General features: G+C 35.6%; 1 protein-coding gene and 1 non-coding gene across 10 annotated transcripts in view; one reads left to right on the plus strand and one right to left on the minus strand.

Moving 5' to 3' along the window:
* The window catches only part of MARCHF1 (membrane associated ring-CH-type finger 1), a 933,735-nt gene that overhangs the window by 64,707 nt on the left and 845,312 nt on the right, over positions 1 to 23,716 (plus strand). The gene's annotated exons all lie outside the window — the stretch shown is intronic.
* Positions 10,463 to 10,595, minus strand: LOC118152599 (small nucleolar RNA SNORA2/SNORA34 family). Its single transcript, XR_004741342.1, has one exon. It is a non-coding gene; the product is annotated as a small nucleolar RNA SNORA2/SNORA34 family (small nucleolar RNA).

Consider the following 23,716-nt stretch of genomic DNA (forward strand, 5'->3'; position numbering starts at 1 on the left):
AGCCACATCAGATCTCTATTCTGTGACTCTAGCCAATGCTTTGCTGATACTTTCCTGACCTTTGACTTGGGAAAGAGAGACATGGGAGCTGGGAACAGAGGGGCAGCGATCACCTCCCCAGAACTTTCATCTCCCAATCTACCACCCCCAGGCCTCCTCCCCCTACGCACATTCCTGATCACATTTAAAGAACATATCCATAGATTTACCTAAGGGAAGCTATTGTTTCTGAGGGATCATCAGTTACAAGCACCTGGATTTCTTCTAAGGATATAAATTCCTAGGTCATTCCCATGTGATAGTTAATTGGCAGCTTTTATGTTTTCAGTTTTCTCTGTGCTTATAAGGCACATGTTTATCTGGGATGGCAAATGCTATACATTTGTAGGTGTGGTAAAAAGAAATGTACAGGAGAGAGGAAGCCTGTGTTTTCTTGTTGTGTCTCTCAGTTCGTGTGTGGAGACTGGCAAGTGAGAAACAGCTTTATCCCTTTCCTTTCAGAGCTGTCACTTCTGTGACTTCAGTCACCCTGCCCACCTTTTCTCATCTTTTGTGGAGCAGAAATTCCTCAGTTCTCCTACTTCTTCTAATTCTGGTGTTTTGCAAGGGCTCCCTTCTCATTAAAAGATTTTGGACAATAATGTTTACCTTGGGAACCATCGCCTGCCAGGCGATTTTGGATTTAATTCCCTAATGAATGAATTCTAGCTCATTAGAAAATTTTCATGATTACTGAGCAAATCAAGTAGAATGCCTAATTCCAGAAAGATGAAAATATTGTTTTAGTTTTCCTCATTTCTCCGGCACCTATAAAAGTGCCTGGCACACAGCAAATGCTGGCAAATGTTTTTTTGAATAGCAAATTGGATTTAGCAATACAATTAGACTCATGGATGTGTGAAAAATGTATGATAGGGATTGTTCTTGTCTGCATAAAGCATAAAATTGTGTTTATATTATCTGTCTTACAGTGTAAGAAATTATTCATATTTTAATCTCAAAGTGTCTAGAGAAATGTAGTATATACTACTTGGGCTTAATGGTTTATTATATTACTCATCTTACATTTGTTCTGTGCCTTTCTTTGTGGTTATTTTAAAAATATGCATACATTTTTGCACATTGGTTTGCTGTTCTCATTCTAGGATGTAAATATGACCAGAAGGGCCCCCAGCTATGTGTAAGTTATCCAGAAAGACTATTACCTCAAGTACATCTTTGTTTTCCCCTTCAAAATAAAAGATCTATCTTATTATCTGAACTAAGTTAAACTGAACTAAATAAATGATGAAATAAAGAGGAAAAATAATTCTTTTAAACATGAGATACCGCATTAGGGGTATGACATTTTTCACATTCTTTTCTTATTAATGACACTTTTAAAGACCTTTTTTTACCTCACAGGACTTATTAAAATTGGACATTTTTAATGAAAATATTGTTCTTTTTCAGGGAAGAAAAAAATATTACATGCAGCACAGTTCGGGGTGAATTAGGTAATGGCAGCATTCTGCTTGGCATGCTGCTTATCTTGTGCTGCTTATCTTGCTTCTCATGGGTACCAGGTCAGTGTACAGTAATTTCTTGATATCCGTGGGGAATTGGTTCCAGGACCCCTATGGATACCGAAATCCATGAATGCTTTTGTTCTTTATATAAAATGGTGTAGTATTTGCATAGAGCCTACACCCGTCCTCCTGTATACATTAAATAGTCTCTACATTACTTTTAATACCTAGTACAAGTTAAATGCTATGTAAAGAGTTGATATGTTGTATCATTTAGGGAATCGTGAAAAAAAGTCTGTGCATGTTAAGTACAGGCACGAGCATCCATTTTCTTTCTAATATTTTCAATATGTGGTTGGTTGAATCCATGGATACGGAGCACATGGATACAGAAGGCCAACTATGATTATCTTTTAGGGTCCATCCAATTCAGATATCCAGAACAAAACGTGAAGAGTTTTTTGTTTCTTTCTTTCTTTTTTTTTTTTTTTTGAGATAGAGTCTTGCACAGTTGCCCAGGCTGGAGTGCAATGGCACAATCTTGGCTCACTGCAACCTCTGCCTCCCACATTCAGGCCCTTCTCCTGCCTCAGCTTCCTGAGTTTTTGGAACTACAGGCACACACTACCATGCCCGACTAATTTTTTGTATTTTTAGTAGAGACTGTTTAGACCGGTTGGCCAGGATGGTGTCGATCTCTTGACCTTGTGATCCACCTGCCTCGGCCTCCAAAAGTGCTGGGATTACAGATGTGAGCCACTGTGCCCGGCCCCTGAAGAGGTTCTTTAGCTCTGTACTTTATAATAACAACCAGATAAGTAAGTATTATCAAGTCACAGAACGGACTGAAAATTACATGATTAAATAGAAATATATTTGTGTTTTATATGTAAACATATTATAAATGATATAGATTAGGATTCTGGCATTAAATTCAATTTTTTTTTTCATAAAAAGTACTTTTGTGGCTAAGTGAAATATAAGGCTTATCGTTCATAATCCAGGTCAGGGTTGACAAACCTTGTCTTTGTCCTACATTACACACACTTCATGCTGGTTTAAGGCATTTAATAATAGCCACGTAGAATCCACAGTCTGTGAAGAGTTACACTTTAGGCAATCAACATTCACATGCATTTCTATAACCTATAGAAATGCATGTGAATGATGACTTTCTTGCTTTTCATTGTATGAAACTTGAGGCAATTCTTCCGTATTTGCTGCATTCTTAAAACGCCTGCCACCTCCTTTGTTCTATAATGTTTTCACTGTCTTTGTAGGGTGATTTTACTCTCTGCCATCTAAATCTGTGTTCTTCTCCATTATAGTCAAACACTTTCACTTGACCATTTCTGAATTATGTTGTGGCAGCATGAATGTTTTACAGTACTTCACTCTAAGGAAGGGAGAATTGATTTCAAATCTAGCATAACAAGACCAACCTACTTACCTCCGACATTAACATCAAACATTTCCTTGCACTGTGGATTTTACTTTTTGGCTATCACCTGCATGATTGCAGGTTACAGTCCACTGTCTTTTTTCAGAGCACAAGTCTGCAGTTTGCAACAGCTAACATTTTTAAAAAATAATTACCTTGTGCAAAGACTTGTTATAAATGCTTTATCTCTATAAATTCATTTAATCCTTACACCAACTCTATGAAGTAGATTTTGTTATTTTCCTCATTTTTATAGATAAGCCTGAGGTAGAAAGAAATTAAACAATTTGTCCAGTTCATACTAGTTAAAAGAGTAACCAGGATTGAGATCTAAGCAATCAGGAGCCCACGTCTTCACTGGTTACCAAATCCTAAAAATGGTTTTTAGCCTGGATAACAGTGCCTCATTAGGAAGAAACAAATAAACAGAGGATTGAAACACAGTCGACCTAATAATTCACATTGAGTATGACAATACACAGGCTGGTAGCTCCCTATGTTTAGTAGGTCCTTAGCCTGTAGAGAGCTACTCATCCATTGATCCATAGTTTACCTACCGACTCACAGCTAATACATCAAAAAACTTCCCCACTTGCAACAGGTTATTCTACTCTATTTGTTGATTTCTTTTTGAGGAAGAGATGGCTAGATTCTCCCAGTACTCACTCCTGTTTCTTGAGTAAATATGCTGTTCAGCCAATGTAGTTTTCAGCCTTTCTCCCTCTTCAGAATGACCCAGGGGCTGAGTTTCTGTCAATGAGACAAGGGCAGATGTATATGGGGCATTTAGGGAATCTCTCTTGAAAAGGGGCTTAGTCTCCTTTTTTACCCTCATGCTTAGGTATTGGATGTGATGTTATAGCTTTACATGTAGACACCAGCATGGACCATGAAGGAGACAGTTGTCTTCTGGGAACAGCTGTGAAGTAAGCTGGAGGGAATCTGAATCTGAATACTACTTTGAGGTGCTACTCTACCAGCTCACTTCCAGGCTACTTTTAAATATAAAAGAAATAAACTTCTGTTCTGTTTAAGCAACTGTTATTTCAGATGTTGTATTATAAAGCTGAAGTTAACCCACACATACTCTAAGTAGAAGAGTTTTGAACTAAAGGACAATACCAAATCAGGTAAACTGGTTAATAATAATTTGCACATAATATAATTTAGAGTACAGTTAGTTGCTCATTTTGAAATACAAATGTATTTACTTACATCTCTTTTCACATCTTCAAAACATTATCTACTAGAAAGCATAATGATCAAGGCAATAACAGAATAACTTTTTGTGTTAGTTCATTCTCAAAGTGCTATAAAAAACTACTTGAGACTCGGCAATTTATAAAGAAAAGAGGTTTAATTGGTTCATGGTTTTGCAGGCTATGTAGGCATCTGCTTCTGGGGAGGCCTCAGGAAACTTACAAACATGGCAGTAGGGAAAGCAGGCACATTTTATATGGCTAGAGTGGGAGGAGGAGGAGAGCAAAGGGGAAGATGCTGTATAGTTTTAAACAACCAGATCTTGTGAGAACTCATTCACTACCAGAACAGCAAGGGGAGATCCACCACCATGTTTCAATCTCCTCCCACCAGGCCTCATCTCTAACACTGGGGATTACAATTTGACATGAGATTTGGGTGGGGACACAATCCAAACCATATCACTCTTAGCATAAAATAAGTATTTTTAAACAAAAATATATTCTTTGGTTCTCTTAGAATTGGTTCCTTACTTTTTTAGGAAAATGTGTTGTCATTACTGCTTCAATGGATAAGTATAGGATTTGGTTATTTAAAAATATTTTAGGCGGACTTTTGTTATTGTGTCTTTTTACTCATCTTTTTTCTTACTTTTTAAATGAAAAGCACAACGTTAGCACTAATATCTAAACAAAACTTTCCTTTCTACCCTTTCCCATTTCCCCTAATAAATTTGTTGCCCCCTTAAAATGAGTCAACTGAGATCTGAATACTGACTAGCTGGTGACCAGAATCTGCCTTTCATTGCTCTAAAAAGTAGTTGCTAGTGTGACTTTTTCATGGTTATTTTTACCAAATCTCTGTCCTCTAAACACTGAAGTCATTGCTACTTTTGACATGGCATGCTAGGTTTGGGAGCTTAGTTGGTTTGGGAGCGGATAAACCTGACCTCCAGTTCTGAGTCTGTTACTAATGAGTTGAATAATCTTGAGTAGTAATAGGCACTAAACATTTTTGACTGCTCACTGCAGACACTTGTCTTATTACTTTATATATTAGCTCATTTTGTCAGTACAACAACCCATTGAGAGGAGTATTCATTATCACTTCCAGTTTACAAATTAGGAATTTTAGAGATTAAGTAATTTGCTCAAGGTGTTGGAGTTCATCTAGACTAAACCTCAGCCTGTCTACCTACAGATCCTGCACTCATAACCTCTACTCTGTACCCCCAGTTATATAACCATTATAATACCAATTACTTTTCTCTGAAATAAAGTTAATGTTTAGCCAATTCTTTTGATACCTTATATATCAAAGAGTCTATGATTAACATTGTGTAAATAATTATTATATATGACCTAGTTATGATCCATAGGGATCTCATATAACTAACAGTCGCCCAATACCTCCCCATGGTCTTGCCAGATACTTTGTGAAAAACAGAATTTCTTGAGGCCACTGAAAAGCTTCAGCTTTCTGATAGAGGTCATCAGCTGGCCTGGGGCAGCTAGAGTAAGTTCTATATCATTCACAAAGTAGAAAATTAATTTAGACAGTAGAAAACTTTGTTTCCATATGTTTTCTTTCTATCTTCCATCTGACAGTGATACATAGTACGTCCACTTCCCTTTCTTATGATAGTGTAGTTGGCTGGATCCTAATAATATGGAATATAGTCTGCCTCTTGAAGTGCTTTATACCTTGCAGAATTAGAAAACTTTGATACAAACATTGCCCATTGGTGTATTAAGTTCTTATTGATCTGCCATGTTTCCATAGTAGTTTGCTAACTATTGCATTAAGATTCTTAGGAGTCTTTTCATTGCTACTGAATTTTCCACAAGATGGCATTGTAATTGAAAGTTAAGGGTCTGTGGAATTCTTTTTTTTTTTTTTTTAGGTTAAATTAACCCAATACAGAAGAAAGCAAAAGTTGGCCTTAGCTACTCTTATTGGCATTGTTCACTTGGTTTTAATGAGATCTGAAGTGTTTTATGGAGCATAGAAAATTATGGTGCTTCATGCGTAAAATGTAGCTTGGTCATCTCCCTCAGTATTCTGCCATACAGCAGTAAACTGTGGCATAACTTTTCTCTGTTTCACTAATGTACTCTTTTAGACATTTACATGGCCAGTGACTTTAAAAATTATTTCTGAATGTTGTTAGATTGTCACTATTACAAATCAGAGTTTTTAGTGAAATGTAATCACATGATATATATTTTCTGATATTTTCTTGGTTGAACAAATAGACCAGAACCTGGGAGGTTTTCTTTTACTTAATGTAGTAAAATACAAGTCATCATATTATAAACTTAGTGACAATAGTATCTGGCATACAGTAGAGATTTGATACATGTAAAATATACAAATAAGACATAACAGGATGTAGTGGTGATAAAAGGCAAGACCCACATTAATAAATTCCTAACAAATATTTATTTAAAATTTTGTATCATTGAGAAATGACATGCTTTGTATTCTCCAGAATATGGTAAATTGTCTAACATATCTGAGTATTTTAGTTTGATTTTGGTGTTTGGATTTTTTCAGGATTAAAATCTGGCTCAGATTCAAGGGTAGACTGCATGAGTACTGACTGGTAAAACTCATGTCTCCTATGGTAAAGGGGATGTTTGTAAGTGCAGCGGGAGGAATTATTAAGAGTCAATGACTTATGCACAGTTGAGAAAAGTTTTAAGGTAAAATTAACAGTGAAACCGCTCACTCTGGACCTTGGGTGATATGGAAAGAGAGCAGCTATTCCCAGGTGTCTTTCCCTAAAGAAGTATGATGCACAAAGTTCATTTAATTGGTTCCAGCGATATATGGATCTCTCTTGCTAGCAATTAAGATAAAAGATAAGTAACAAGCTGTGACGAACATTCCATCTTAAAGTCTGAACTTGAGTAATTAAATATAGACAGAAAGTGTACTTTCTCTAGTCTTTACAGAAGTCACGATGAAAGAAATGATCCATTCTGACGCAAAGCAGAGAATTCCATAGAGCAATTTGAGATAGAGAAGAAAATCGGCGGAACATGCTGAATGGGCAGAAATGGAGGGCCTCGTGCAAAAGCTGAAGGAGTTTAGCTCTACCTTTGAAACAATAAAGGCTTTTAAGCAGGAGAGTATCGAAATGTGATTTATTTATTGGAGCACTCCCTCCGGCATCTGAATAGAAATGGAGTAAAAGAGATGCAGCTGAAGCTGAGAGGCTGTTTTCTTTTTGGCAGATAATGAAGATAGGAACTAGAGCAGATTAGTTGGGATATAGAAGTCATGGATTTGAGAATTATTTATGAGAAAAATCCCATCCAGGCTTGGTAATGGATTGAATGTGGCGGAGGAAGGAGGCTCAGACATACTCTCAGGTTGCTAATATGGGTGACTGGGAAGATTTAAATTTCATCCACTGAGTTAGGAAATCTAGAGAGATGGGTATTTTGGGAAGATGATGCATTCAGTTATTCAGAGATTTTTTTTCTTTTAAAATGCACATGATTTCGGAGAGGAAATTCATTAAGCTTTAGTAACTATTTAAAACTGGTAATATTGTTATTTACAGAGGAAGAAACAAGAGAAAGAGGAAGCTGGAGCCCTGGCAGGGACCATACCCACTTCACTGCTCTGCCTGGCATGTCTCAGCCTTTGTTCCTGTACTTCTAAAATGTATCTAAGCAGTGTATCGTCACCCTGCAGAGGATCCAGGCTTTGGCTCAGCTCTACCAATAAGCTTAGAAATTGGGAGGGGGGACATTATGGAAAGTTCTGTTGTTTAAGGCATCAGGTGATCAAAAGAGGATTACTGCAAATCTATGCCTTTTCTTTTTATTTTTTATTTTGAGACAGAGTGTCCTTTGTTGCCCAGGCTGGAGTGCAGTGGTGCTATCTCATCTCACTGCAACCACCACCTCCTGGGTTCAAGCGATTATCCTGCCTCAGCCTCCAGAGTAGCTGGGACTGCAGGGGTGCACCACCATGCCCAGCTAATTTTTATATTTTTAGTAGTGATGGGGTTTCACCATGTTTGCCGGGCTGGTCTCAAACTCCTGACCTCAAATGATCTACCTGCCTTGGCCTCTCAAAGTGCTGGGATTACAGGCAGATACATATTTTTAAAGAAATATTTTTCTTTATTTTTTCAGACGAAGACAAGGCATCCTTATTGCCAACATCCTTAGCATTGGGAGTCTGAGTGCTGATCTTCAGAGAAGTCCTGGCCTATTCTGTAGTTGCTTTATTGTTCTAATGTAAACTTACAGGTTGTGGATTCATAGTACAGGCATAGCGCTCATGCAGGTTGACCTCATCTGTCAATTAGTACTTTTCTTCTGTAAAACATCTCCTCTTTAGCATGCATCTTTAATTCAATTTGAAGAAGGTTATTAAAATGTATTGATATATTGTGTTTTCTTCCACACGAGCAGTATGAGACTAAGAACTTCTGTGGGTTTTATGTAAATTATAGATTCTTTCCCAAATTTTAGATAGTTAAGATTAGTGTAAAGAAAATAATTTAAAGGTTCTTCATTTGTTTTTAGTATTTACAGTACAGTTGCTTTACATACAATTCTAGCAAAACATTCCAAATGTGCCCTGTTCATTGTCATGAAGCTTCTGGGATATCTGTATTCTGTAAATTGAATTTGCCATTTCTAGAAGGTTGAGAATGCATGAGAAATCTTGGAAGATACAAAAGCTGATTCACCTGAGTCTGTGGCAACAAGAAAATGCCATCTTCTGTTCTGGAAAAGGTAGTGCCACATATAAAAATTAACTTTTTGACATGCATAGAGAGTAATGAGTAATATGTAGTCATTATGAGTCTTCTTTGAAACTTAGGGATCAAAAGGAAACAAAATGAAAAAGAAAATTTGTCCAAAATAAAAGATAAGAAAGAGAACCATTGTTCAAAACATTAAATAGCCATAAATATTTTCTTCATCTCAGGAAGAACTTCATGGCATAAATAATAAGATTGTTTAGTGTCTTTATTATTTGATGCATAGGCAATATTACAACCTAATTTTTGGTCTCCATGCAAATAATTAAGTCCTTATGTGAAACACACCTGACACAAATAATCCTTTGCGAGTAGAATAATTTAATGGGATCTCAAGTTCTTCACAAATAGTATCTAATTTGATCACTGAAAAAATGTTCACACAAAGATAAACACCAAGATTAACAGGACTCAAGGTGATATCTAGAACCATAATTTTTTCCTTAGTTTCATAGCAACCAGAAACTAACTACACAGATTTCTTTTCAAATGTCTTATTGCTTTTCAGAACTTTAACACACAGTTTGGACATATGGTCAGTGGAAAGGTTTCTTATTGAATTGTTCAGTGATCTTTAAGAAAATGCATTTTTCCTTAAAACTTGCATAGCAGAGGCATCAGATAATTATACGTCTCATTTTGGAACTAAACCCAGTATGTTTAACTTTAGTTATTTTCGTGGTAAATCATAAAACTAAAGAAGATGTTTCTGTAACTGAGCTTCATAGTTATTTTTCTTTCTTCTTTTGCCAAGTGTTGCCCTGGAGAACAACTGAGACTTATTTAAGAAAACCTTGGGTATTATGAGTAATAATCCTCACAATAGATCAGTACATGCCTGTCTGCAATTCAGCATAGAGCACAGTCAACTAAAAAGAACAGTTTCAAGAGCACTCATCTGTTAGCATACTAAATAAATATTAAAAAACAACTACTTTATTTCTGAAGGCAAATTTAGCATTTAGAATGCTACTAGAGGCCAGGCGCGGTGGCTCACCCCTGTAATCCCAGCACTTTGGGAGACCGAGGCAGGTGGATCACGAGGTCAAGAGATTGAGACCATCAAGGGCAACATGGTGAAACCACGTCTGTACTAAAAATACAAAAAATTAGCTGGGCATGGTGGCGCATGCCTGTAATCCCAGCTACTCGGGAGGCTGAGGCAGGAGAATTGCCTGAACCCAGGAGGCGGAGGTTGCCATGAGCCAGGATCGCGCCATTGCACTCCAGCCTGGGTAACAAGAGCAAAACTCCATCTCAAAAAAAAAAAATGCTATTAGAATAGTTCTACTTTTTATTTTTCTTGGAATTTCTTATGATAAATTCTAAGCGCATCATAAGAAAAGTGTTTTTAGTAGCAAGTTGAAGCACACAATCTTAGAACTAGGTTTTCTAAATTGAGTTTGTTTTAGTTTTTATTTATTTATTTATTTATTTTTAACAATTATAAATATTTTATGGATATTTTGGAACCCTCGTATTAATTCTATAAATAAATATTAGCCCACATCTGTAACAAATTACTCATGTTTCTTTCTAATAAATTGACCACTACATTTTCGAAGTTATGAAATGGCCAACAGACCAAAGATAATTCTTTAGGCTCCTGTTTGAAACCAACAGCATCACCAAACTGCTGGCCTTGATTCAGGGCCAAATGTTTCAGTTTTTAATATAGACCCACTAGAAGCTAAATAGAGAAGAAAAATCAATACTTATCCTCTACTATCATTATTAAAAAAAATTCTAAACTGTGTTTGATAAATTATGTTTTTATATTTTTCCAGCTATCTCATTTGATTTGTTTTCTCGGTTTCCTTATGATGCCATATATATATAAATAATGATTTAAAAGTAAGGATCTATGAACAGTGGCTTTAAGCAGCTATGTAATTTCTCCCAGAGCCAATTACTACGTGCAGTAAAGGATGAAACGCTGTGAAATAATAAATGTTATTATGCACTACTAGAAATAAATTCAATTGTTAGTTGAGCATAGAAACACATTTTTTTGTAAACAGAATGGTTTTAATAGTTTCTTGAATCTATACATCATGTATAAAAATGATTTTTTCTCCTAGTAGTTCAATAAAATTCAAATTCCATTTTTCCTAATGATTTGGAAGATGTTTTAAAAGAAATACTATTTTATGTGTTTGTCTCTTTGAATGAAGATGTGATTATTTTATACTGCATGCCTGTATCAAAACGTCTCATGTGCCTCATAAATACATACACTTACTATGTACCCACAGAAATTTTAAAAAATGTAACAAAAACAACAACAAAGAAAAACATGTTTTGTTGTGAAAGACAATTCCTGCATTACATGGGCTTGGTTTCACATATCATTCTTGATAGGAAACTCTGAAGCATCAGAAAAAGAACAAGCAATAGAGCTATTTCTTATATACCATTAAGTTATTTAAAAATACAGCATAACCACTACCTGGCTTGCCTAGCAATTCCAATTGTTTAGTTTAGTCCCTTTTGCCCTTCATATTTTTGGATATTAATCTTAGATTAAAATGTCTTATTATGTTGACTTTGATTCAATTCTACAACGAATTATTTGTTGGTTACTATGTTCTTGAACTGTGATAAAGAGAATATAGAAATAAAAGAAAACAGAAAAGCATGAATTGCCCCTGTACTTAAGACATTTATAATTAAGAGTACAAGTCATCTTTCAGTGGTTAATAAAAATCATGGTGCCACCACAGCCATTTCTTCTAATCTAAATAATACTGCCTGCACTCAGCCCCCTGACTGGGAATGTTGTGCAAGTTGTACTAGATCCAGAGATGAGTATTTGACAAGCAATATTCTATCTGTGGTCTTGCCAGCAACTCTGGAGGGATTCACAGGAAGAGTTCCATCAATAGGGCATCATTATCATTGCCTCTTTCTGAAATGTGGCAGGGAGGACAAAGCAGACATGCAGACAAAAACAGAAAGCCACAATAACACACACACACACACACACACACACACACACACACACTGTTTAGAAATTAACCAGCACTTGAGAGTTGCCTGGAGTTATAGTGCTGAAAAGGATTTCTTTATTTTTTTCTTTTTGGCCCATAAACAAATGGTAAAATATACTTTAATTTTAAATATTCAGAGCAAGTAATTATATATTTTTATAATGTTTGCATGTTTAGTTATTCTTGCATCTTAATTCTTCTCTATATTTAGCACTCTCTTTGCACAGTATGGATTCTATGTATCTATCTATTAATCATCTATCTAATCTACCCACCTACCTATTATCTATCTATTTTTACTGGTACAAAATTTTATGTAACCCTGAGCTATATCCTCCTCTTTCTTTTTTGTTTTAACTTTTATTTTAGGTTCAGGGATATGTGTGCAGATTTGTTATTTAGGTAAACTTGTGTTGCAATACTTTGTTGTACAGATTATTTCCTCAACCAGGTACGAAGCCTAGTATTCAACAGTTATTTTTTTCTGCTCCTCTCCCTCCTCCCACCCTTCACCCTCAAGTAGTATGAGTATCTGTTGTTCCCCTGTTTGTGGGAACATTTAGCTCCCACTTTCATTTAGCTCCCACTTTTAAGTGAGAGTATGCATATACCCTCATTTTTCTCTAACGTTATTTCTTGTGTGATAATTTTATGAGGTTTTCAAAAGTTTTTGATTTTATGAATTATTTTTTATTTTGATATTTTTTACAAGCAGCATTTGTAATAATCTTACATAATTAGTTGTCGTGTTCTGGAGCTTTAGTGAGCAGAGAAGCAAGGGGTGCAAAATGAGCTGATTTTCTAAGAAAAATATCTTATTGATTAAATAAAAGGAAAATGATCTTGCTTACAGATTAACATCTCCAGTGAGTGTGATTTGAAATCAATAGATCCCACCAACAATATGATTATTATCAGTTAATGATTTCTTTGTCCTGGAATCCAGAGAAGAAAATAGCAGATAGGTTATTCCCCATAAATGTCTTCTTTTAGTTCAATGTAAGTATAATTTCTAAGGTAATGTTTGCCAATTTGTCTCACATTCAATGCTAGATTTTCAAGATCCTCTGAATTATGGGCAAGTCATAAGTATTGGGATTTTTTTCCTAATTAGAACTAAATATAGTACATCAAGTTTAGTGATTTTTGAAATAATGCTTGATCTCATGGCTCTGGGTAGAAAGGCACATTTTCTAGTTTTTCATTCCAGCTTCTCCCATACACTGGTCTATATCCATTAGCATATAGGTATGCGGTCTGGCAAATACAGAAGATTCAATGTAGCTGTAAGACAACTTTAAGATATGACATGTTTAGTAGGCTCAAGGGTCCAATCATGTAAATGAAGACACATGCTTTGAAAGCATTTACAGCACCATAGTCTGGAAGACTTAAATATTAAGCTCGTTATCCCTCCAGAAAGGAGGCAAAATCGGGAACTCCAGCCATCTTATAGTTACCTGATCTTCTTACATTGCACAGCTTGCATTGCATTTTTGTTTACCTTTGCTGTGCCTGTACTCTGTCTCCTAACTAACTGTAACATTAATTTAAGGCAGAAATTATTTCTTGAATTTATCTCTACCTTTAGCATGTGGCACAGTCTCTTTTGTAGAGGGTGACAACCTACAAAAGAAACATTTTTGTTGTTGTTGAATTATTTGTAATTGGGTTCTCCATTCTTTGGCATGGCAAAAATGAAATGGTATTAAATTCAGGCTTTCTCTTCCTTTTGCCCGGTGGACTGGAGTGTGAGAGGTAAGGGACACTGAGATAGGACAAGTATTACATAGGGTTGGGAAGAGATGAGCTTTGGGCTTTACTGGCCACAGCTCCACCTATCAGCTATTGACACATCCATTGTTTTATTTCAGCCTCAGAAGAGTAAACAGGTTGCTGCTGTTTGGTCTTTCATTTTTGTACTCAGAGTCCCATCAGCTCCATCCTCTTTAATGCATCAGAAGTAATTTGACTACTTCCGTACTATGCTGGGCTGTAAGAAACTCTATAAAGCTTTGTAGGTAAATACTGAGCTTTGCTAAATTCCTGAGTACAAGTCTCTTTTCCCCTATTCTGTAGATATATAAATGTATCTGAGGGTCCTGTCCTTTGTACAGAAAATCTATATCTAGTTGGGCAAGAAATGAGGTGTGGTTAGCCAGGAAGTCTAGTTCCTGCTTCTTCCATGTTCCCCCGAATCTTAGATGTTTTGTTCAAGCAAGAGTTATATTTTTTCAGGCTTTGTGTTAAAAGTTTAAAAGTTAATTTGAACTTTTCAACACTAAAAAGTGAGAAGGAAATCATTATAGGCTGGAGGGCCAAAATGTAGAAAATATGCACTTAATATCTCCAAATACGTACTTAAGCATTTAAGATAAAATACGCAAGGAATAGATGTCATTGATGATGATTAGTTTATGGCACGTTGAGTACCTACCTTTTAATCAGTACCTTCTGTACAAGAGACTAAATTTATATTATCTTTTTGATTTATTAAATATGGGCTCTCTTTTCCAGATCAGTGATAAATAAACACACAAGAGCCAGTTTTAAAAAAAATTGCGACCTTTCTGTAGGTATACTGAATCACATTAGGACACTCATTTATCTTTTCTCCATCTTGTTTGTCCATCTTAGTTTTAGAAGAAATATCTTACCATTTGTTACAGAAGATTATGATCTAAGATCAAGGAATATTGGAAGAAGGCCTAGGAGGTAGGCTGAACTCAAATGACTGCTAATGATTTTTTGAAACAAATCACTTTATTGCAGTGAGGAAAAAATGACTTGATGTTAAATTTTGTGCAAGAGGTTGATGATTATGAGATGGAAAATATGGGGAAAATTTAGCAATGGACCAAGTCTTGACTTGTTTCTAACTGGAATGTGGCCTTGGTAGAAAATGAGGTTGGTTGATTTTAGTGGATAATTTATCAAGATTTCATAGACGTATATAATTCTAATAAAAGGTAAAGAATTTCAGCTTCAGAAAAATACTATCAATATTGATGAGATAAGTTGACTTTTAAAAATGATTATAATTTTTCTGACATGTTAAGGAAAGATAAATCTGTGAACTATCATCCTTGAGAATGAGAGGTTTCTTGACAATGATAAATTCTGGGGAATTAACATTCCTGTGTTATTTTTTCTATTTTATTCACAGATTTATTTCATGTCTAAAGAAAATATAATTTTACTTTAATATAGCTATTTGTAAATAAGACACATGTGCATTAGTGAGAATTATTAGTAACTATCAGTAACAACATCTTAAAAGTTCAAGGCATTATCAATTATTTGAAGTGAGTTTATTATTTAACATGCCATGGTACTATTCCCTTGTGTGATGTTTTTTCCCTTTAACTCTTAGTTGACATATAATAATTTTACATATTTTGGGGACACAGAGTGATAGATAGGTCAATACATGGGTACAGTGTGTAATGAGCAAATCAGGCTAATTAGCCTATTCTTCACCTGCAACATTTGTCATTTCTTTATGTTGCAATTATTCAAAATTTTCTCTTGTAGCTTTTTGAAAATACTGTATGCTATTTTAAAATTTTAGCTTCATGTGGAAAATATGCAGAAGTTTTTACTACTAGTCCATAGTAAATGAAAATATTAAATGTAGTCTATACAAAATAAATATTTGAATAAATAAGATACTTTTTTTTAAATAATATACCAATTTATCGATCTTTGAAGTAAAGAACACTCACAAAACTTGAGGATTTTAGAATGGGACGATACCTTACTCTCAATCTCCTCATTTGGTCATACTCTTCATTAGGACCCTGGTTTTCTGATTTCTCCTCAGAATGCACAGTATATAAATTCTTAGAGGTACCTTAGAATGTGCAGTATATAAATTCTTAGAGGTACCCAATAGTAAATAAGAACATATAGCACTTTTCGGATTATATAATTCACTCTGCTCCATCTTTCAGTTCTCTCCTGCATCTAATATTTTACTCCATTCCTACTTCTTTAGAAGTTAGATTTAAGCTTAAATGCCCTTTATCTTGAACTCACCACTCAACAGTTAATCTTTCTCAAAATATTCTGTAGCTCTATTTTATCATACTTAATAATGATTTGTAATTTTATATCTATATGTATGTTGCATTTATTTGGTTAGTATTTGTCTTTCCAACTTGGATGCAATTTGTTTGAAGGTGAGGATTTTGCCATCTTGGGGGTCACCGTCCCATTTCACAGTACCTAATATGACGTCTGACACATAGCACAATGCATTTACTTGCAATGAGTAAATTAAGGTGTAACTAGATGAGTGGGGGGTCCACTCTAACCAAAGAAATGTGTTTGGGGTTTTACAAATGATGTTGGGCACTTAGACTATGTCTTGTTCATAAATTTATTTGATGAAAACATTTAGATTCATCAAATATATGAAAATCTAAAAGCTCCTGTTCTAAAAAATAAATAAAACTTGAATAGTTTATTTGCTATACTTAGCTTCCTTCTTCCCACAAACAAAATGAGACAAAACAAACAAACATAAAACCTCCTGTGCACCCTGTAGTAAACAACGCAGCCCTGGTATTCATGGGCATTTATAAAAGTGTAGCATGTGAACATAATGGATACATCGGTGATGTAAAATTTTAATGTGAATGTTTAAGTTACCAGAAAGCATTCACAGGTTAAGGATCAAAGGTGTTTTCAGTGTTATTTGGGGAAATTACTTATTTCTCATTACATGTCCTGCCACAATCTATTTCAAAATAAAGTATTTCTGCCAGAGCAACTCAACACTTGAAATTCAGATTAGGTACCTCTAAGAATTTATATACTGTATATTCTTAGAAATTATCATTAAAGAACTCTGAGCCAGATCTGGCCACTGCAGTAATGCTACACTCTGACTCTAAATAGTTACAAAATGAGTGCAAATATGAAGGAGTGGGAGGGAAATACACTGGGGGCTGTACATGACTTCTCATTTATTGCAAAAAACACTTGCAGTGAATGTAAAAGCTCTTAGCTTACTAGTTAGTAATATCCACTTTACATTATTGGCTTGATTTGTTTCTTTAGCATTTAATAGACTGTTGCTAGAGGCCTCACAGTTTGCATTTCCCCCTGTAACTTGTTCTGTGTTCACGGATTATCTTCAGGGACATACATACTTGTTTTTCTCCCTTTGGTTATAGCTAATCATGTAACACAGTTTCTGGCAACTCTTCTGCAATCTCCTGCTTATGATCTTAATTGCAAGCTTCTGTACTATTTTATTGCTTGCAATCTTCTAATCTTTAAGGATTAATTTATAATTTGATTGTTTTCAAGAATGTGTTTTAGGAAGAAATAGCTTGCAGTAGTCTATTGGAAGGGATTGCGTAGAGTATCTGCTTGATATCTTAAGGCATGCAGTGAATAGGGATAGGGAAGCTTTTTTTCAGATTCAGCACTCAGGGTGTTGATTACTCAATAATGCCCATAGGGGCTCTAACTTTTCTCTTTCCTAACAGCAAATAAGAAAATAAAATGTCTCTTTATTTTGTCTCTCATGAAGTTTCACTTAGGATCCTGTGCGGAAAGGTGGATGTATGGGTAAGTGTTTGTGTGTGTGTGTACACGCCTGTGTGTATGTGTTGGTGGGGAGGGGATTGGGAGGTGGGGGTATGTGGGTGCAGTGGTTGTGGTTGGAAGGGTGTGATAGAATAAGTTAAACCCCACGAGCTGTGTATTAGTCCTTCCAAGGTGACACAAAAATGGCATAACTACAATTTCATGTGGATATATGAATGGTGATTAGTTGAGTATCTACTCTGTGCCACTCACAATAAAAGATAATCTGTGCACACAATCCCATGCATTCCTCATTTAATCCTGTGAAGTATCAAAGACAAGGAGGAGGGAACTAAGCTTTGAAAAGTAAAATGACTTGTCCAAGCTGGTCAAATATTTTAGCTTCCTTTCCTATTGGTGCTCTTGCTAAGCGTTCTTCCCCACTACAAATGAATTTTCATTTCTTGAAGGGGAAATATGCACTTTGATGAGGAAAATCAAGTTTTCTGCCTTTATTGTACTGGAATAAATCATAAAGTTTGGTTACAAATCATGTTCCATGGGTCATAAGATTGAAAAAAGGAAAACAAAACTAAGCTGAGTAGATAGAAACTGTGGATGTTCACATATTGGCATGACTTATTCCAAACTGGAGGGAAACCATGAACCATCCCAAGAAGCAGAAATAAAATTGCAGACCCAAGTGTGGGCATATGGAAATAACAGTGAGTGCAACCACTCCAGAACAATGAACATCTATTAGTGATTTTTAAAGATCTCTTTTGGAAGCCTTATAATTGTAAACATGAAAATAAACTTGTAATTTTGTCTGTCTGAACTCACTCCCTCATTCTGCAGATATATTTTATTCTCTCTCTCTGGGCTTTAATAGCATGTGAACTAGAATCCTTTTTTTTTTTTTTTTGTGGACACAGTTTCTCACTCTGTCACCTAGGCTGGAGTGCAACGGCGCAATCTCAGATCACTGCAACCTCTGCCTCCTGGGTCCAAGCAATTCTGCTGCCTCAGCCTCCCGAGTAGCTGGGATTACAGGCATGCACAACCATGCCCAGCTAATTTTTGTAGAGATGGGATTTTTCCTTGTTTGCCAGGCTGGTCTTGAACTCCTGGCCTCAAGTGATTCACCTACCTCAGTGCTGGGATTCACCTTGCAAAGTGCTGCGATTATAGGCATGAGCCATAGTGCGAAGCTCAACATGTCCTTTCTAATAGAACTTATAAACATTTTAGTTGTGACCCGCCACGGTTAGTAAGAATTTATTTTTTCTCAAAAAAGAAGTTTGGAAAATTTAAATTTGTTTTAAGATTTTTAAATTCCTAAATTATATTTTTAAGTTAGGACATGTTAAAACTTGTCATGTTTTGGAACAATGTATTTATGTAGAAGTGTTTAATGAATCAGGTATAAAAGGCAATTGCCCATAAGAAACCCAATGTATTGCAGTTCCCAGAGGGTCTCTGATAAGGTCTTTAGGAAGGGAGAAGAGTTTTCTATTCTGCAGTGCTCAGTTGGAAGCATCATCAGTCACAATTGTATATGTGACTTGAGGCTGGATTTGCCATCACTACTTTTCAAAAGAGCAATTTAAGTTCTGAATGCCTCGTCGATCAAACAGGATGTGCAGGATGTGCTCCTGCATATGTCAGTAGTATCTGTCTCTTAATTTGGAGACTGATACTGTCCATACTCCTCTTCTGGACTAACCTGTCCTCAGTGACCTCTGCCCTTGTCTCCACAATCCTAGCCAATCATTTGTCTTCTCTCTTAGGGCATCCTCTGACCTTCCCCTTTCTTCATGCCATTCCTCTGGCAATTAAGTTTTCTCTTCCGTACTTTGCTTTGATTCCTCTGTCAAAGTCAGCCAAATTCATGACCAGTGCTGGCGTTGAATCCTTTTAGAATGGTTTCCCATCCACTTTGGAACCCTCACATTCTTTTTGCTGTATATAATATTGAACCATTGATATTCTTTTTTATTTTCCTGTCAGTTTTAACCCTTGATACTTGATTTGCTCTCTCCCTAAATATATAAATTCAGTAAGTTTCGGACCTTGGCCTTCTTTATTGGCTCAGCATTTTCTACTTGGGTAATTTTGCCCACTCCCAAGGTTAGCTAACAGTTTTGTACCTATGATTCCCTCATGTACAAATTCAGCCCTATTCACTCTCCTGAGTACCATAGTAAACTCTTTTTCTATTGTGTAGACATTTTAACCTCTTTTTTTTTTTCTGTAAAATTCAGTGTGTTTAGATCCAGACCTGCCTTCTAAAGACAGCCTTACAATTAGTCTGTGTTCCTTGTGTAAACTAATGGCTTCTTTAACCCAAGTTAGAAAACAAATACATAGTACCTCATTTTACTTTCCTCATTTGTCAATTCTTAGTAATTATATCTTCAAAATAGTTGATTTTTCCGTCGCTATCTTTCGGTTTCTACTTAACCATTGCCATAGATTCTGCTACCATATCTGGTACTCCAATCTCTAACGCATTTTCTCCTTTAGAATTCTTTCACGTGATCGTGGTAGCTATTACTCCTCTCTGAAATGTAAGCGTCTCTTGTTTCAATATATTAAATACTTTAAGTATGTGTAAGGGCATCTTAAGATCTGGTGTTATCTTAATTTATAGTGTCTTTAAAAAAAACAACATTTCTCCAAAGATCCTACACTAGGCAAGCTAAACTTTCTGTTTTTTTTTGTGTTTCTGTGTTCCAACTTTTTCTTTTCTCCCCCAATTACTCAGGTCTCCCTTATCCTGTAATGATCAGTTTGAATGTCATCTTCTTTTTTGGTGCCACCCTGAATGAAACTGGTCAAGTGGGTAAATTCTCCCTCTTTACCATTTGCATGTAAGTATCTGGTACATTGACGTACTTGTTGTACTCAAACTAGTATTACTTGGGAGGCTGTGGTGGACAGATTGCTTGAACTTAAGACATTCCAAACCAGCCTGAACAACATGGCAAAACCTCATCTCTAGAAAAAAAATACAACAATTGGCAGGGTGTGGTGGCACATACACATAGGACCAGCTAGTCCGGGGCAGGGGGTGAGGTAGGAGAATTGCTTGAGCCCAGGAGCTGAGATCACTCCACTTTAGCTTGGGTGACAGCTAAACAAACAGCTATTATTATTATTGATTTCATGCATGTTTTCCTTCATCAGTTGTAAAAATATGAGTTCAAGGGTAAAATTGTTCAAAACATTGGAAAGGGCCCATAGGGAAGATTTAGGGTACAGTTTTGAAATTTTAGGTTATTTTGAGGCAGTCATGGCAAGATCAGAAGCCAAGGCATAGGTTTTAGGATCTATGGGTATCTTAAAAGCTCAATGTGGCCAGAAATAAACTCCCATAGTATATACCAGTTGGCTCTAGTCAGCCACATATATGACTTATGGTCTGAGAAATTGCTTCAGCTGGGGTATTTATTGTGGAAGAGAGCTAAGAGTGGTCATTAGTTTCAGCAGCCATGATGACGATGTTCTACAGCTATGGAAGGAGGGAGGAAGGAAAGGAAAAGACTTTAGAATTGAATTGAGTGCCTATTGTTTGAGAAGTGTTCTAGTTCTAAGAGAATAGGTTTAGGTGTCTTAAATTTTGACTTTGATTCCTGTTATTTACAAGTTCTGGGGCTCTATATTTGTTTAGTTCATATAATTTTCTTCTAACTGAACACATTTGCTAATAGAATTCTGGTAGATAGTGAATTCTATCGCAAATTGAAATGTTTCATACTGAACAAGTATACTTGGGTTTTAAAAACATAATTTAATTTATAGCAAAGAATCCATAATCATGTTTATCTTTGTTTTAGAAAACTAAGTGCCATAAATGTTACCTGTTTTTATATTAGTGCCACCTCTCTAACATATTTTCCTCTGTAAGAGTTGAGTATAGCATTGCATGGAGTCAGAGCCCAGTCAGAACCCAGAACCCACTCTGTTCAATGTTGACTGACTTAAGAACATCATGGAAGACAGGTTGAAACAATATTTGTGGTCTATGTCATTTCAGTTGCACCAAGTAGAATAACTCTCTTCTGTGCTTCTAAGGTATGTGCAACTTCAACTGGAATGCTTCGGCCACATTTGTCTGATTTAATTTGGTGGGCAAAAATCCAACTTCCTCAACCTCCAAAAAATTGTGCCTTATGTACTTTTGAATACTTGATTCATTTTCCTGAAATGAATCAAGTGCCCCATTTCAGTAATAAAGGCAATCTCTCAGTTTCCATCTCATTCTTAATGGCCTGCTGCTTTTGGATGCAATGATTTTCTTCCATTACAATATTTCTAAGATTTCCATTTAATGTGTCAAAGTTGTCAGGATTTTTAGTCCTAGGGTTTTTTCTTCCCCATTAAAACCTAGATTTTTAGAACAATAAATTATTGAGAACATTTAAGAGATTAAGTCTAGGAAGCTGTTTTAATGGAGAGAATAAAGCTCTAATGGAAAGAACATAATGCAGCCTCCTTGCACGAAGGCCAGAACATAGTGGGCACCTGATAAATACTTGTCAGATGAATACGAGTTTAATGTTTTTTAAAATAGTAATTTCAAGCAGGTATTTGATTAGTATGTGTATGTGAGGAGAATATGACTGCATACTTTAAAATGTATTTTGTTTAAAATATAATGATTTTTAAGAAAACACACTGGAAACATAGTTTTTATACACCTCTATTTTATTTAGACTTTTTTTGTCCTGAAAAATAATTAATCATTTTACCCTATAGAGTACACATGAAAAGGAAGTGAGTTATCTTCTATGTATCACTAAATTCCCTGTAACCATATCAGAATACCTCACTTTGCTTCAATCTTTGTATTCATTTAACTTGTAGAGTAATGAAATGTAACCTTCTTTCTAGAGACACTCTCAGAAGAGCAGTTCTTTCCAATAACCAGAGTGCCATTTGTCCATGGAAGACATATATATTGTCCATTACCTCAGAGTTAATATCTCTGTAATCATCCTAAAAGAAAACCCCATTTTAAGCTCTGGTAGGGGTTGAATGTAGGCTTGTAGAGAACAAAGATGAAAGGCTTATAGAGAGACCAACTATTAATGTTGAAAACAGAACTGCAAATCCATGCAAAGGTATAGCATCACATTATGTAATGCAAAATATGAAAATTGTTTAAAACATGTAAAAGGGAATTGTCCACATTCTAGGGTATATATGAGGTTATAATGGGCTACTTTCAATGGATATTTCCTGCTCGGACTTTGAAGAAGGTATCTGTTATGGAAAGATTTTAGGGCCATAGGATGTTTTTGTTGTAACCTACACCCCAGGAAGAGAAGTGCTACTTAAGGTTAAGTAATTTGTTTAATATATTTATTCTGTTTTTACAGTTCTGCAGGAGCCTTTTATTTTTAATCTATATTTACTTAGTTTTTGAAACCTTTTTTAGGTACTTGTTCCATATTTGAATTTGCTGTAAAAACACTGTTTAGTAGTAGGCAGTTTGTAAAGAAAAATTACATTTCAGCTGAAACATCCAAGTGCTTTTACTTCTGAGTAAAAATTGCGATTATGTTTAGGGTCTTTAAAAAATTTGTTGCCTCAGCTTCCCAAGTAGCTGGGATTACAGGCACATGCCACCATGCCCACCTAATTATTACATTTTTAGTAGAGACGGGGTTTCACCATGTTGGCCAGACTGGTCTTGAACCCCTGATCTTAAGTGATCGTCCCACCTGGGATTACAGACATGAGTCACCATGTCCAGCCCAACCTCTTTAATTTACTATTCATGCCCTTATACAGTTACTGTGTCATCCTCAGATCCACATCCGCATCATATATGAATGCATATCACTTGTAATATGGTTTCTAAAAATGGTGAATTTTCAGGTTACATAGTTCAGAAATATATAAATACTTGCCCCAAACATGTACCTTTTAATTAAGTTGGAACCAAGAAGCCAGTAAAAAGAGTAATGTGAAAATTCTTCACCACCAGATTTGGTAAGGTTTGGGATGTCTATCAAGGAAACAATATAACCTAATAGTTAAAAGCAAGCGCTCTAGCACCCAGCAGACTTGGATTCATGCCCTTGCTCTGTGTGATGATGGTGAAGTTGCTCAATCTATGAAACAGTTTCCATATCCTTAAAATGAAATAAAATTTCTATCTCATAGATTTATAGCATTACGAAAAATGATTGATATGGCATGTTTAGTACAGTGGATTGAATATAGAAAGCATACAAAAATG

This window comes from Callithrix jacchus, chromosome 3 (assembly GCF_049354715.1).
Source record: "Callithrix jacchus isolate 240 chromosome 3, calJac240_pri, whole genome shotgun sequence".
Taxonomy (NCBI): Eukaryota; Metazoa; Chordata; class Mammalia; order Primates; family Cebidae; genus Callithrix; species Callithrix jacchus.